Genomic DNA, 13,719 nt, shown 5'->3' on the forward strand with positions numbered 1-13,719 from the left:
CATCTTGTACCTGAATATAAAATACATATAAAATAAAATAAACAACAAACATTTATTTTAAAATTTTCTGCTTCATAGATACATTTTAAATTATTTCTTCAAAATTGTACCATAATTTATTTTGTACTAATACTCTACTTGATTACATTTTCTTTCTCAGTCTTTCTATACTAATTTTCCTTTTGAAGCTATTGGTTCTTGTAACATGTCCATAGATAAATCTCAAGAGAACTGAGATTTTTGAGCACTGGATATATTTGAAGTTTTAAGATAATTGACCCTTTGACTCTTTATTTATTAACCAACAAAGTAAATTTAATACAAGATATGGTATGATGTATGAAAAACAAATGAACATTTGTTTCTTCTTTTTTGTTTTTTATTTTTTGCTTAATTCAGATGTAAAATTTATGGATTAATTAGTATTCATAAAAATGTTACATTAAAATTTATCTCACTGTGCTTTCTTGCTGCAAACAAGATTTCTCCATCAACATAAAATTGCTCCTTTAAAAGGTCAGTTCATGTTCTTTTCTTATGCACAAGTAATTTTCTCTAATCATTCTAATCCATAATAACTGGTTCTCTCCCATCTTTATAAATATTTGTCATAGTCACTGTAGGACAAGCATTCTCTATCAGGTTGGTTTGATTCAAAAGATCAGTTGTTTAAACTCACCAGCCACTCCTCAAAAATACTATTCAGGGTCACTATGAGTCAGAACCAATTCAATAGCACTTAAAACCACAACAGCAACAGTAAGCTATGATATTCAATAAATTATCATCCTTCAATTTTAAGTATACAAGCTTTATATGTCCAGCTTTAAATAAACTTCATATAAGTGTAGAATCTCAAAACTGAAGTTTTATACAAAGACGCATATTGTACAAATTTTCTCACAATTGTAAAGAAAAGTTTTCATTCAAATCATAATCTCCAAACTAAATTATACATTTAATTTTTCAGGGTAATTAAAAATATTCTCCATTATCACATATAAGGAAATAATGTTAAGTGAATGCTTTTTCCTACTTAAAAAATTAAAGTTCTTTTAATTTTAGTAATTAATTATTTCACTGTATGCATTAACAAATGCTCTGATTACAATATATGTTATCAATAGCTTATCTTATCTGAATAAAACTCCAGAAATTTTTGATATGGACAACATACCAGCTTTTGCTAAATTAGAAAGCCTCTCTGGTAAAATTACATCTGGGAAAATATCAGGGTTTCTGATATTATAACATGAGCCAGTTTTTATTTTTTATCAGAACTGTCTCTTTTGTTATATACTTTAAAAACTGGTTGTAATAATCAAATATACTAATGTATTTAAAATTATAAAATGTTATATGGTTGTGAATTATTTTTAACAAGTAAATTTTATGTTGTTGAAGAATAATATAGTTTGTTGAATTCATAATGTAAATCTATGTATTAATTCAAATTGTAACTGCGAATTACTGAACATATTACAGATATCTTCTGTTTTTGAAAGCTTCTTTTATGCCACTTTGCTTTTACAAAAGACCTATATTAGTACATGCTTTTTCTAACCAAAAGAAATTCAGAGGAATTTTTTCTTTCTTTCTTTCTTTCTTTCTTTCTTTCTTTCTTTCTTTCTTTCTTTCTTTCTTTCTTTCTTTCTTTCTTTCTTTTTTAAGGAAAGTGGTGAAAAGTGAGAAATTAGCATTCAGCCTTTATTTTTCAGCAAGTCATTAAAGAGGCAGGATGTACCTCTAGCCATAAGGGTGGTATCACCAAGCTCCTTCCCTGGAAAGGCTATACAACATCTCAGCATCTATCTGCAACACCATTGAACTGTGTATGTGAACAGTATATGTTAAGGTTATTTTAGCTTTATGTGTTATTTGTTATGATTTTGTATATTATTTTTCTGGGTCTGGAAAAGCTAAAAAATGCTTTCAATATAAATTAATGGTAATTACTTCATCACTTTACATCATTTCAACTTAGAAGAGGGTTCATAGAAATGCTCTACTTATGGCTATTGATAACATATTGTAATCATTTGCTAATGCATGCCATGAAATATTTAATTACTAAAATTAAAAGAAACTTTAATTTTTTAAGTATGAGAAAGCATTTGCTTAGCACTGTTACCTTATATGTGATAATGGGGAATATATTTTTTTAATTTATAATGAATATATATATATGAGAGTGTGGAAAATGAAAAAAAATAGGTACAAAATAATGAACATTGCAAAACACTTTATATTCAGAGAAATATCAGGACAATACTTTAATTATGATAAAACCACTCATTAAATTGTAAAATTGCCAAAATAGATGCAAACTTGTAGGATATGATATATGAAAATTTTGAGGAAATGATGTCCATGGTAAAAGTGTTTGGGTTTTGGATCCTAGTGGCCACCTTAGGATGAACACTGGACTGTTAACCATAAGGTCAGTGCTAAAAACCCATCAGCTGTTCCCTGGAAACACTAGACAGAGTCAATGTGAGTTGGAACAGACTCAACAACACTTAACAACAACAACAACAATATTTCGGTGTTTGCAGATAATTTGAAGATATCAATTTTTATCTTCTAATTTTATATCCTAGATACAATTAAGATTTAAAATTATAACAGAAAATAATCAAAAAATCACATAAATAAAGAACATCAATATTATATTTTATTATATTTATTTAATAAATAATTAAATACTATATATTTAAATTAAAATCTTGGACAAAACAAAACATCTTAAGTGTTTGCCACAAAATAGAAACATTTTAATGAATGAATAATTGAGTGATGGCTCAAAATAATACTAGCAAAACATCATTTATATTTGCTAAATGAAACTACTAAGTAAAACAACAAAACTGGGAATGGAAGCAAATACTTCTGAATGATGTTGAATGGAGGAGATTGAAGTCATTGCAATGAAATGTGCCATTGAGTCAGGACTGACTCATAGTGACTGAATGTACAACAGAACAAAACACTACCCGGTTCTGAGCCAACCTCATAATCACTGCTACGTTTGAACCCATTGCTGCTGCCACTGTGTCAATCCATCTCTCTGGGGTCTTCCTCTACCAACACTCTACCAAATGTAAGATCAATAAAAATGACAATTTTTACATAAGAAGCAATGATCAGATATGCTTCTTTTCAGTATAGTAAAGATGATAATAACCCTTTATGAAAATGATAAGTAGAATTCCTTGAAAAATACAAAGCTGAATTTATTAAGGGAATCTTTGTGCTTTAAAATAATGTATATATTGGATCAAACAATAAAAAAATATTTTAGTTAACATTTATTTAACAAATATATGATGCCTTAAAAGGTTTTGTAATCAGGACACTAATTTTAAAAAATTAAGTTATATTTATGGTTACAAGGGCATTTAAGGATTTTTTTTTAATCTTTTCTCAATGAGTTTAATTATAGATCAATGTAAAAATGTCTCTAGAATGACTAATAAGTCCCATGTTTAATAGTAAACATGAAGCATTAGTAATACAAAAGCATCTGTATCCTTCTGTGGTAGGTCTTAAAACTTCAAGAAATCTTTTTAAAGTTATGGAGCATTGTCTGAAGCTACAATTGAGGCAAAATCTAAGAAAACAAAATTCATAGGAAATGAGAATAGATACATTGTTGTTAAGAGCTGTTGAGTTGGGTCTGATTCATACTGACTTTGTTTAGGGTCTGAGGAGTGAGCAGCTGATAGGTTTGAACTGCCTACCTTGTGGTTCAAACCAAGGTCCAGTACTTATCCTGCAGTGCCACAATAAATATGTTGTTAAGAGCCATAGAGTTAATTCCAAGTCATAATGACCCTGTACAGGATACCAAGGAACAACTGGTGGGTTTGAACCTCCAACACTGCATTAGCAATCCAGTGTTTACCCTAGAGTGCTACACAATAGCAATTAAGGATGTTTTAAAAATTATTATTTATTATATTCACTTTAAACTGAATTCTTGTGAGCATGGTGTAATATTGTCTGCCTGAAAAAAGCATACATGTTAAAACATTAGGTTTTGAAAACTCTCTACTTTGTTCAAATTAATCAAAAGTTAATTAAAAGAATATATCTTCAGCATTATAAGAAGTAAAGTTGAAAAATAAACCAACAAATAATTAAAGTAATTCTAAATGTCTAGTTGAATGCAGCCGTAAGCAACTTTCTCTTACCTCAAACAGAAGAGTCAGTTCTATCAAAGTTCCAAATCAACTACTTTTGTGGCTGAGTTTGAGAATATGAAGATTTTGAGCCCAGTGGGAAATAGTCCCCATGCTATCAGGAAAATAAAAATCTAAGCAAGTTATTTATGGAAGTAAATATTTAGATTACATAAGGCACCCATTCAATTAAGTCTATTAGCAATCACACATACAAATTTATACATTATTCCCATTTATGCTGAACTTGAAATGCCAATGGATTTTCATAACAATGAAAGTGGACATACATACTATAAAATGTAAGTTTTTTTTTATGACATTAATGCATGATGATGATAATGTGAGGAAACCATCACCTACCTGATAAGAAATTTTAAAAGTCTTTGAGAAAAAAAATTCACCATGATCCATCTATTTGACCCAGTAATTACATGAGTAGATATTCTTGCTTCCTGCAAGGTTGGAGCAAGAAAGACAGAAAACAAGGCTGGTACATAATCTAGTGCCATATAGAAGGAAAGTGTTTTAATAGATAGGCGCTTGTTTAAAAACAAATAAAACAGGAGCTCCTAATGGTCAAAACAGAAACTATTTGAGAAACAAAATAGATAATAATCGTATCGAATTTAAGCCCATAGAGTAAAATAAATGTACCAGACTCAATACTGATTTAGATAAAGGATTGAATAAATAAAGAAATGATGGAGCACAGATACTTGCACTGGCATTCCAATAAATAAATTAGAAGGAAAGAGGGAAATATAAAATACTTATAGACAAACACCATGTTAATAATTATTGCAGATAAAATCTACCAATGACTGCCAAGTTTGTCAACAAAAATGTGAGGGATATTAAAATCTACTTGGTCTTAAAAAGTCTCCCCTAAACATTTAGTAATTGCAAAAGGTGATGGTGATGGTAACTTAACAATGTTATAACAACTCTGACTCTATGAATCAACACCAACTTGGTTCTTATGAGGTAGAGGACAAATGCATCATGTTCTGCAACTTCTCCACCATTTCTGACACCCATAGAACATTTCCTCTATGGGTTTTGTATTTCCTTGGAAAGATCACAGAGAGCTCATAGTAATACAGAACTGTAATAACAATTTTAATAACAGAGGACATAAGCAGAGACAAAATTATGCAAAGGGAAAGAATCAAGATAAATCTCAGCATCAGCCCCCAATGTCTAAAATGACACCTGCTTGCTTCTCTCTGTTACCCTTCCCTAAAAACAGTGTGCCTTCTCAACTCTCAGAAAACATTAATACAGTGAAGTTACTTGTATAGATTCATTTTTTTAGGTAATTGCAGAAATAGATATATACACATGTGTATGGAGCTCTGGTAGCGTAGTGGTTAAGAGTCGGGCTGCAAACCTTAAGGTCAGCAGTTCAAAACTACCAGCAGCTCCACGGGAGAAAGAGGAAACTTTCTGCTCCCGTAAAGATTTACAGCCTCGGAAACCCTGTTCAGGGTCGCTATGGGTCGGAACCGACTCGACAGCACTTAACAACAACAACAATGTGTGTGTGTGTGTTTGCATACATATGTTTCCTATGTTTGACTACTGAAAGAGTCTATAAAAAGTGGGCACCTGGGACTGGCAGCCAGGAGGCAGGCTTGCAGAATGTGCCCTTTGGTTGTTTAAATTATTATATATTCCTGAGTGTTTCTGTGTACATCTTCTCTCCCTCCACCCACCCATCCCAAAGGAAAACAAAAAACAAAAAAAACGGAATGGAAGCAAATACTTTTGTATGATGTTGAAAGGAAGAGATTGTAATCATTGCAATGAAATGATGGTGTAAAGCTGATGTTGTCCCATGTAAACTATCACTCAGTTCACAATAAAAACTTAAAAAGAAAAAAATGTCACCTTGGTATCACAGAGGGCACCTAGAGCCCAGAACTTGGACTATAAATGCTATTTTCCAATAAATGTAGCCAGAAAATTTTGGAGAACAGATTGTTTCTACATCTGTTGTTTTTGTTAAGTGTCATCAAGTGAGTCCCAACAGTATAGGATTTCCGAGGTGCTGGTTGATTTGAACCAGTAACCTTGTGGTTAGTAGTCCAGTGCTTATCTTACAGAGCCAAACTAGGACTCTGTTTCTAGGTGTGAAGAAGGATAAATCTAAGGTAAGCCTTCAACATCATGTGAAATCAGAAATGAAAGAACTAATTAAATTTAAGGAGCTATGGAAGTATAGTTATTGCATATTAGGCTGCTAACTGCAAGGTCAACAGTTCAAATCTACCACTTGCTCTGGAAGAGAAAGATGAGGCTTTCTACTCCTATAAAGATTGGGGGTGGGGGGAGGGCGTGGTGGTAGTGCGCTGTGGAGTCAGTTTCAACTCATAGAGACCCTGGATAGGGTTTCCGAGGCTGTAAATCTTTACGGGAGCAGAAAGTCTTAACAACATACAACAACCAAGTTAAATTTGAAGCAGGAGATTGCATTATTGGTAGGACTCTGGAGAGTAACACACATTCAAAATGGGGTGGTAGGACATCATCTTTGAGAGGGACATACAACTGATTTATTCCTACTGAGGTCAAGAAACACAGGCAGCAGATTTGGGTGGTAATACATTTGTAAGATGGTGTCTATGAAATTGTTGTTAACCAGTTCAAAACCCCGATTCCAATGAATTAATATTAGAAATAAAATGGGGGAATTAGAAAACTACCAACTGACAAACACCATAGTAATGGCTATTTCAGGCATGAAGCATTAATAGATGGTTAATTCAGTGAAGGAAAATAAGGTGAAAAGCAGGCTTATTAATCATAAGATTACATATGCATATATAGAGATTTATAGAGACCTATTCTGGTGTGTGGCATTACAGGTTCATGCTGGGCTGCAAGGTGAGTTTGAACTGAAAGGTCAATGGTTCAAGCTCACTAGCCTTTCCTTGGAAATCCTATACATGGTTGCTGAGTCAGAACAGACTTGATGGCACTAAACAACAACAATCCTAGTGTGATGCTATTGGATAAGCACTGGACCAAACATCAGTTTGAACCACAGGGTCAGCAGTTCAAACTCACTAGCAGTATCTCGGAAATCTTATACAAGGTTAGTCGGAACCGACTCAACAGCACTTAACAACAACAAATCTTATATATAATAAATAAATACAAATGAAAAAAAAAAATAACTTCACTATGGAGAAACCTGTCAGGCATCACTTCACCCAAATAATCAAAATTGTGTTCACCTATGATGGATTAAGTAGATTTAGCACATTGAAAAGGACACAACATACATTGCGTTTTTTTTTTTTTTTAATATGCTTAAACAACATCTAATGTCAAAGAAATGTCAGAAAACTCAATTGTAAGACATTCTATCATTTTATGAAATATCTGGCTGGTATTCTTTAAGAGGAAAAAGATCACAAGGATGCAAAAAGACTGAGTAACTATTACAAATTAAGGAAGATTAAAATGGCATGGAGGGTCCCTGGGTGACACAAATGGTTTGTACTTGGTTACTAATTTATGGATTAGTAGTTGAAAACCACCAGTAGTGTTGTGGAAGAAAAGCCTGGGAGTCTACTTTTTTAAAGACAGGAGTCAAGACAAATGCAATGGAACAGTTCTACTCTTTTATATAGGGGGTTGCTATGAGTCAGAAACAACTGAATGCTAATGTGCTTGGGTTTAAAGATACCTGATAATTAATTACAGCACATGATCTTAAATTTAATCCTTAGCTTGATAGAGTCGTTTATGAGATGATTAATGATATTTGATTAAGGTCTTTAATTGACACTTTTGTATCAATGTTACTGTCTTGAGATTTAAAATTTATTGTGGAATGTGTAAGGACATACGACAATATACTTGTAGAGATTGTAGACTTGCTGTAATATTACAAATATTACAAATATTTCAAGAAGAGAAAGGGACCAAGAGAGAAAACTGTATGGCAAAATGTTAAATTGCATGGAATCTAGGTGGAAGATACTGAAAATATTTTGCAACTTTTTAAATAGAAATTAATCTATAAAATTATGTTAAAATTTGTTGTTGTTGTTGTTGTTAGATGCCATCGAGTTGGCACTGACTCATAACGACCTTATGCACAGCAGAACGAAACACTACCTGATCCGGGCCAACCTCACTACTGTTGCCACACTTGAGTCCATCGATGCTGCCACCTGGCCAATCCATCTTGTTGGGGGGTCTTCCTCTTTTTCTCTGACTCTCCATCTTACCAAACATGATATCCTTCTCCAGTGACTGTTCCCTCCCGACAATATGTCCAAAGTATGAGAGACGAAGTTTGGCCATCTTTGTTAAAATTTAGACTTCTAAAAGTGGAAAAAGGAATTTGGAGAAGATCATGGCATTAGCATACCATCATCTCATGTTTCCTCCACAAATACAACAATACAAATACAAGAAATACAAATACAAGAAAAATATTGGCTGACATTGAGGGACTCAGAATCTGAGAGCAGAAGAAAGCAGTGGGGAACTGCATACAGGCAAGAATCAGCTAATCAATAATTTCCAAACAGTATTGTTGTTATTAGGTGCACTCAAGGCAGTTCCGACTCAAAGTGACCTTACCCACAACAGAACAAAACACTGCCTTATCCTGCACCAACCTCACAATCACCGTTAGGTTTGAGTCCATTGCTGTTGCCATTGTGCTAATCCATATTCATTGGGGATCTTCCGATATTTTACTGACCCTCCACTTTACCAAGCATGATATGCTTCTTCAGGGACAGGTCCTTCCTGATAAGTCTGAAACATGAGGGATAAAGTCTCGCAATCCTGGCTTCTAAGGAAGACTCTGGCTGTACTTCTTCCAACATATTTGTTTGTTTTACTGGCTGTGCATATGGTCTTTTTTTTTTTTTTATCACAAAGAGGCCACATTTTTATTGACAACTCAACCTCTACATAATACAGTATTGCACAAATTATAAGTGGATTAACAATTATGTTAATGATACAAACTCACGAACACTAGAAAGCTCTAGATTCACTCCAACCATGCCAGGGACTTTTGTGAACAAACACAAATAGCACCAAGGTCAACACTACTTCAATTCAGAATTCAGTCTTCCAAAATATCCAGAGATGCCAATTCACAGAATACCTTTATATCAAACCTAAAAACTAAATGACAAAATGAACACGTTAAAGGAAAGTTGGTAATAAAAATGCTACAAATGCAATATCAGGTCTAAGGTTATGTGATTAGATTTAAGATGCAGACAATGTTAGCACAACGGGAATTTTTAGAAAAGAATCCATGCTCTGCTTCACAATACATTCCCAAAAAACTAACTGGATTGCTAGGTTTTACCTGCTAGCATAAACAATTGCTTTATAGTTCTGACAAACAAGAGAATATGTCATACAAATGGGTTTCTCAGGAAGATTCTTCTAATTCAGAATTAGAGAAAATAAAATATTTTAATTATATATATAGTAAGTGTTTTAAGTCCTTTCCCCTTTCCACAAGCAAGGCTGTGTATCATCAACACATTGCAAATTGTTAATGATTCTTTCTAGAATCCTGATGGCATGTTCTTCATATAATCTAGTTTATCAGATGATTTGTTCAGCATACAAATTGAATGAATATGTTAAAAGGATGCAATCCTGGCACACACCTTTCCTAATTTTAAATTATTTAGTGTCCACTAGTTCTGTTCTTCATTGTTTTTGTTGTTAAGTGCCGTGGAGTCGTTTTCGACTCATAGTGACTCTACACAGGGTTTCCGAGGCTGCAAATCTTTATAGGAGCAGAATGCCTCATCTTTCTCCGGTGAAACAGCTGGTGGTTTTCAACTGCCAACCTTGAGGTTAGCAGCCCGATTCATAACCACTATGATACCAGAGATTAAGTGTTCCAGAATACTCATTCTCCACAATATTACCCATCGCTTGTCATGATCCACACAGTCAGAAACCTTTTTGTAGTCAACAAACATGTAAACATTTTTCTGGTATACTCTGCATTCAGCCAATATCCATCTTATATCACTAATTACATCTCTTGTTCCATGTCCTTGTCTAAATCTGTCTTGAACCTCTGGCAGTTTTATGACAATGTAATATTATAACTGTTTTTTTAGTCATCTATTGCAAAATTTTGCTTGCATATGATATTAATGATATTGTGTGATGATTTCCACATTCTGTTGAATCACCTCCCTTGAATGGGCACAAATATGGATCTCTTCCAATCAGTTGGCCAAATAGCTGTCTTCTGAATTTCTTGGCAGAGATGAGTGAGTTACCCCAGAACTGCATCAGTTCATTGAATGTTTTAAATTTGTATGCCACCAATTCCCAGAGGGGCCTTGTACTTTGCCAATGCCTTCAGTGCACCTTGAACTTTCTCCATCAGTACCGTTGGTGTTTGATTATATGCTGGTTCTTGAAATGGTTGAACATCGACAATTTCTTTTTGTTATATTGACTCTGTGTATTTCTTACATCTTCTGTTATTGCTTTCTGCATCATTCAAATTTTGCCCATAGGATCCTTCAGTTTTTCAAGTTAAGACTTGAATTTTTTCTTCAGTTCTTTCAGTTTGAGAGATGCTGAGTGTGTTCTTCCCTTTTGGTTTTCTAACTCTAGGTCACTGCACATTTCATTAAAATATTTGACTTTGCCTTCTTGAGATACCTATTTGAAATTTTCTGTTCAGCTCTTTTACCTCTTCAGTTTTTCCATTTGCTTTAGCATCCCTATACTGGAGAGCAAGTTTCAGGATCTTCTTTTACATTCATTTTGGTCTTTTTCTTCTTTCTTATCTATTTAATTACTTTTGCTCTCTTCCTGTATGATGTTCCTGATCTCATCCCACAACTCTTCTGATCTTTGGTCATTAGTGTCTTATGCATCAAATCTGTTCTTGAGATGGTCTCTAAACACAAGTGGATTATGTTCAAGGTCATATTATGGCTCTTGTGGGCTTGATTTAATTTCCTTTGTCTTCAGTCTGAACTTGCATATGAATAATTGATTGTTCCCACAGTGTGCCCCTGGTTTTATTTTAACTGTTGAAATAGAGCTTTTCCACTGACTCTTTCCACAAATTAGTGAATTTGATTACAGTGTATTCCATCTGGTGAAGTCCATGTGTACAGTTGCCTTTATGTTGTTCAAAAAAAGGTATTTGCAATGAGAAAGTCATTGTTCTTAGAAAATTCTATCATGCAATCTTCACCATCATTTCTAGCACCAAAGTCTTATTTTCCAGATACTAATCCTTCCTCTTTGTTTCCAACCATTACATTCCAATCACTAGTAATTATCTACTTATCTTGATTCTGTGTTGGATCAATTTCAGACTGAAGAAGGTGGTAAATTCTTCAATTTCATTATCACAGGCATTAGTGGTTAGTTCAAAAATTTGAGTAATAGTGTCTTTAGCTGGTCTTCCTTTTAGACATATATCCTAACACATATAGCAGTATACTTCAAGATAAAAATGTTCTTTTTGGTAATTCCTAGCATAGTAAAGCTTGTGATTGTTAGATTCAAATTGGCCAATACCAGTCCATTTCAGCTCACTAATGCCTTGTATATCAATATTGATGTATTCCATTTCATTTTTAAAACTTCCAGTTTTTCCAGATTCACCCATTGTACATTCTATGTTCCAATTTTTAATGAGTATTTAGAGGTATTTCTCCTCATTTTGAGTGGTGCCCATCAACAAATGAAGGTTCTAAAAGCTATACTTTATTTTTGTCATCACATCAACTCTGTTATGAGGAGGCAGTTCTTCCCCAGTTGTGTTATTCATCATGTTTAAATATTCATTATTCAGGTGACATCTGACAGTGCTTCACTACTATTCATAAGATTCTCAGTGACTAAATATTCAGAAGTCATTTGCCTTTTCTCCTTTCTAGTCTGTGTTATTCTGGAAGCTCAGCAGAAACCTGTCCAACTTGAGTGACCCTGCTGGTATTTAAAAAGCCGGTTGCATGGCTTCCAGCATCATTGCAACACATGAGCCAGCCACAGTGTGATAAACTGCCAGGGAAGTGGTGGGGATCACTTATTCCACAATCCCTGCCCCTCAGCCATGCAGCCCACTACTGCTGTGAAGTGGAAGTGACCCAAGAAAAAGAACCTGTTACCCTCACCACCACATATTTGCTTCTAAAATCAACAAAGCCAACTTTCCTGGAACTTCATTTGGAGTATGTAAGCAACTCTCCAACCAGGACACTGTTACACTGTTGCAAGTTTATTTTAAATTGCTACAGAAGGATCCCTACAATGAAATCAATTCTCACAGTCAACAATCTATCTGCCTCCCTGTACACGTTTGAAACCAACAGGACAGACCTTGTGGAGATTCAGTTTGGTTGGGCCTACTCCTCTATGTAGTTGACACTGATAACTGCTGACTGAGGTAGCTGTGTACTAGGAAGCATCTTGAGTGGAGGACCCAACAGATTCTTGGCCAGGGAACTGAAATAGAAACAAGACTGACCTCCCTCGGATTTATTTGGAGTATGTCAGCACCTCTCTCACCTATTGCAAATTGCACTAGAAGGTACCTTGTAGGGGAGTTGAGAGAAGGATTTAAATAGATTTTTAGTTATATTTGTTTTAACCCTTTTCCAAAGTTATTCCTAATCATTACTGGAGTCCTGGTGTGTTGCTGTGTGAATGTGCTGCACTGCAAAGTCAGTTTGGACTGCAAAGTCAGTTTGAACCAGATGTAAGATGCAGACTCAGAAGAAAGCAAGCAAGCCTGCTTTATAGTGTTCAATATATTGGAAGTAGACCATACACCCAAGGAAACTTTCTTCAATTGACTGGCTGCCCATAGAAGTGATTATATCATATTAGATCTCATAATGGGGGTCATCTCAATTGCCAAATCACCAAGAATCCTGACACAGTCAAGTTGACACAAAGTCTTAACTATCACAAGTTCCTTGCTTTAATTTAACTGAAATGCTTGCATATAGAAATTATTTCTGTGGTGTAAAAGCCCATGGAGTTTTGGTTACTGATGATCCTAATTCCTATATAAAAGAGTAACAACAATTGTGAGGTTGGCATAGGATTGGATAGTGTTTACTTCTGCTGTGCATAGGGTCACTATGTGTCAAAACGGACTCATAGTGACCCTGTATAGGATTTCCAAGAAGCAGCCAATGGATTTCTACCTCCAACCTTGAGGTTACCATCCACATCAGGACACCATAACAATGACAGTACAGTTACCCTTTCATGCTCTTTTTTTTTTTTTTTTTTTCAGGATTGACATTCTATTAAGTTGAAGCATATGAACTGTATTGTTTTATAGGTTAAAACAACTGGAGTCCTGGTGTAGAGCTGTAGGATAAGCACTGACCACAAGGTCTGTTTGAACTGCAAGGTTGGTGGTTCAAATCCACTGGTCTCTCCTTGGAAATCCTATACAGGGTTGCTTTGAGCTGGAACTGACTCAATGGCACTAATCATCAACAACAACACAGGTTAAAAGGTTCAAATATTTGTTATTACTTATAGT

This window comes from Chrysochloris asiatica, unplaced genomic scaffold, assembly GCF_000296735.1.
Source record: "Chrysochloris asiatica unplaced genomic scaffold, ChrAsi1.0 scaffold00138, whole genome shotgun sequence".
In the NCBI taxonomy this organism is placed as follows: Eukaryota; Metazoa; Chordata; class Mammalia; order Afrosoricida; family Chrysochloridae; genus Chrysochloris; species Chrysochloris asiatica.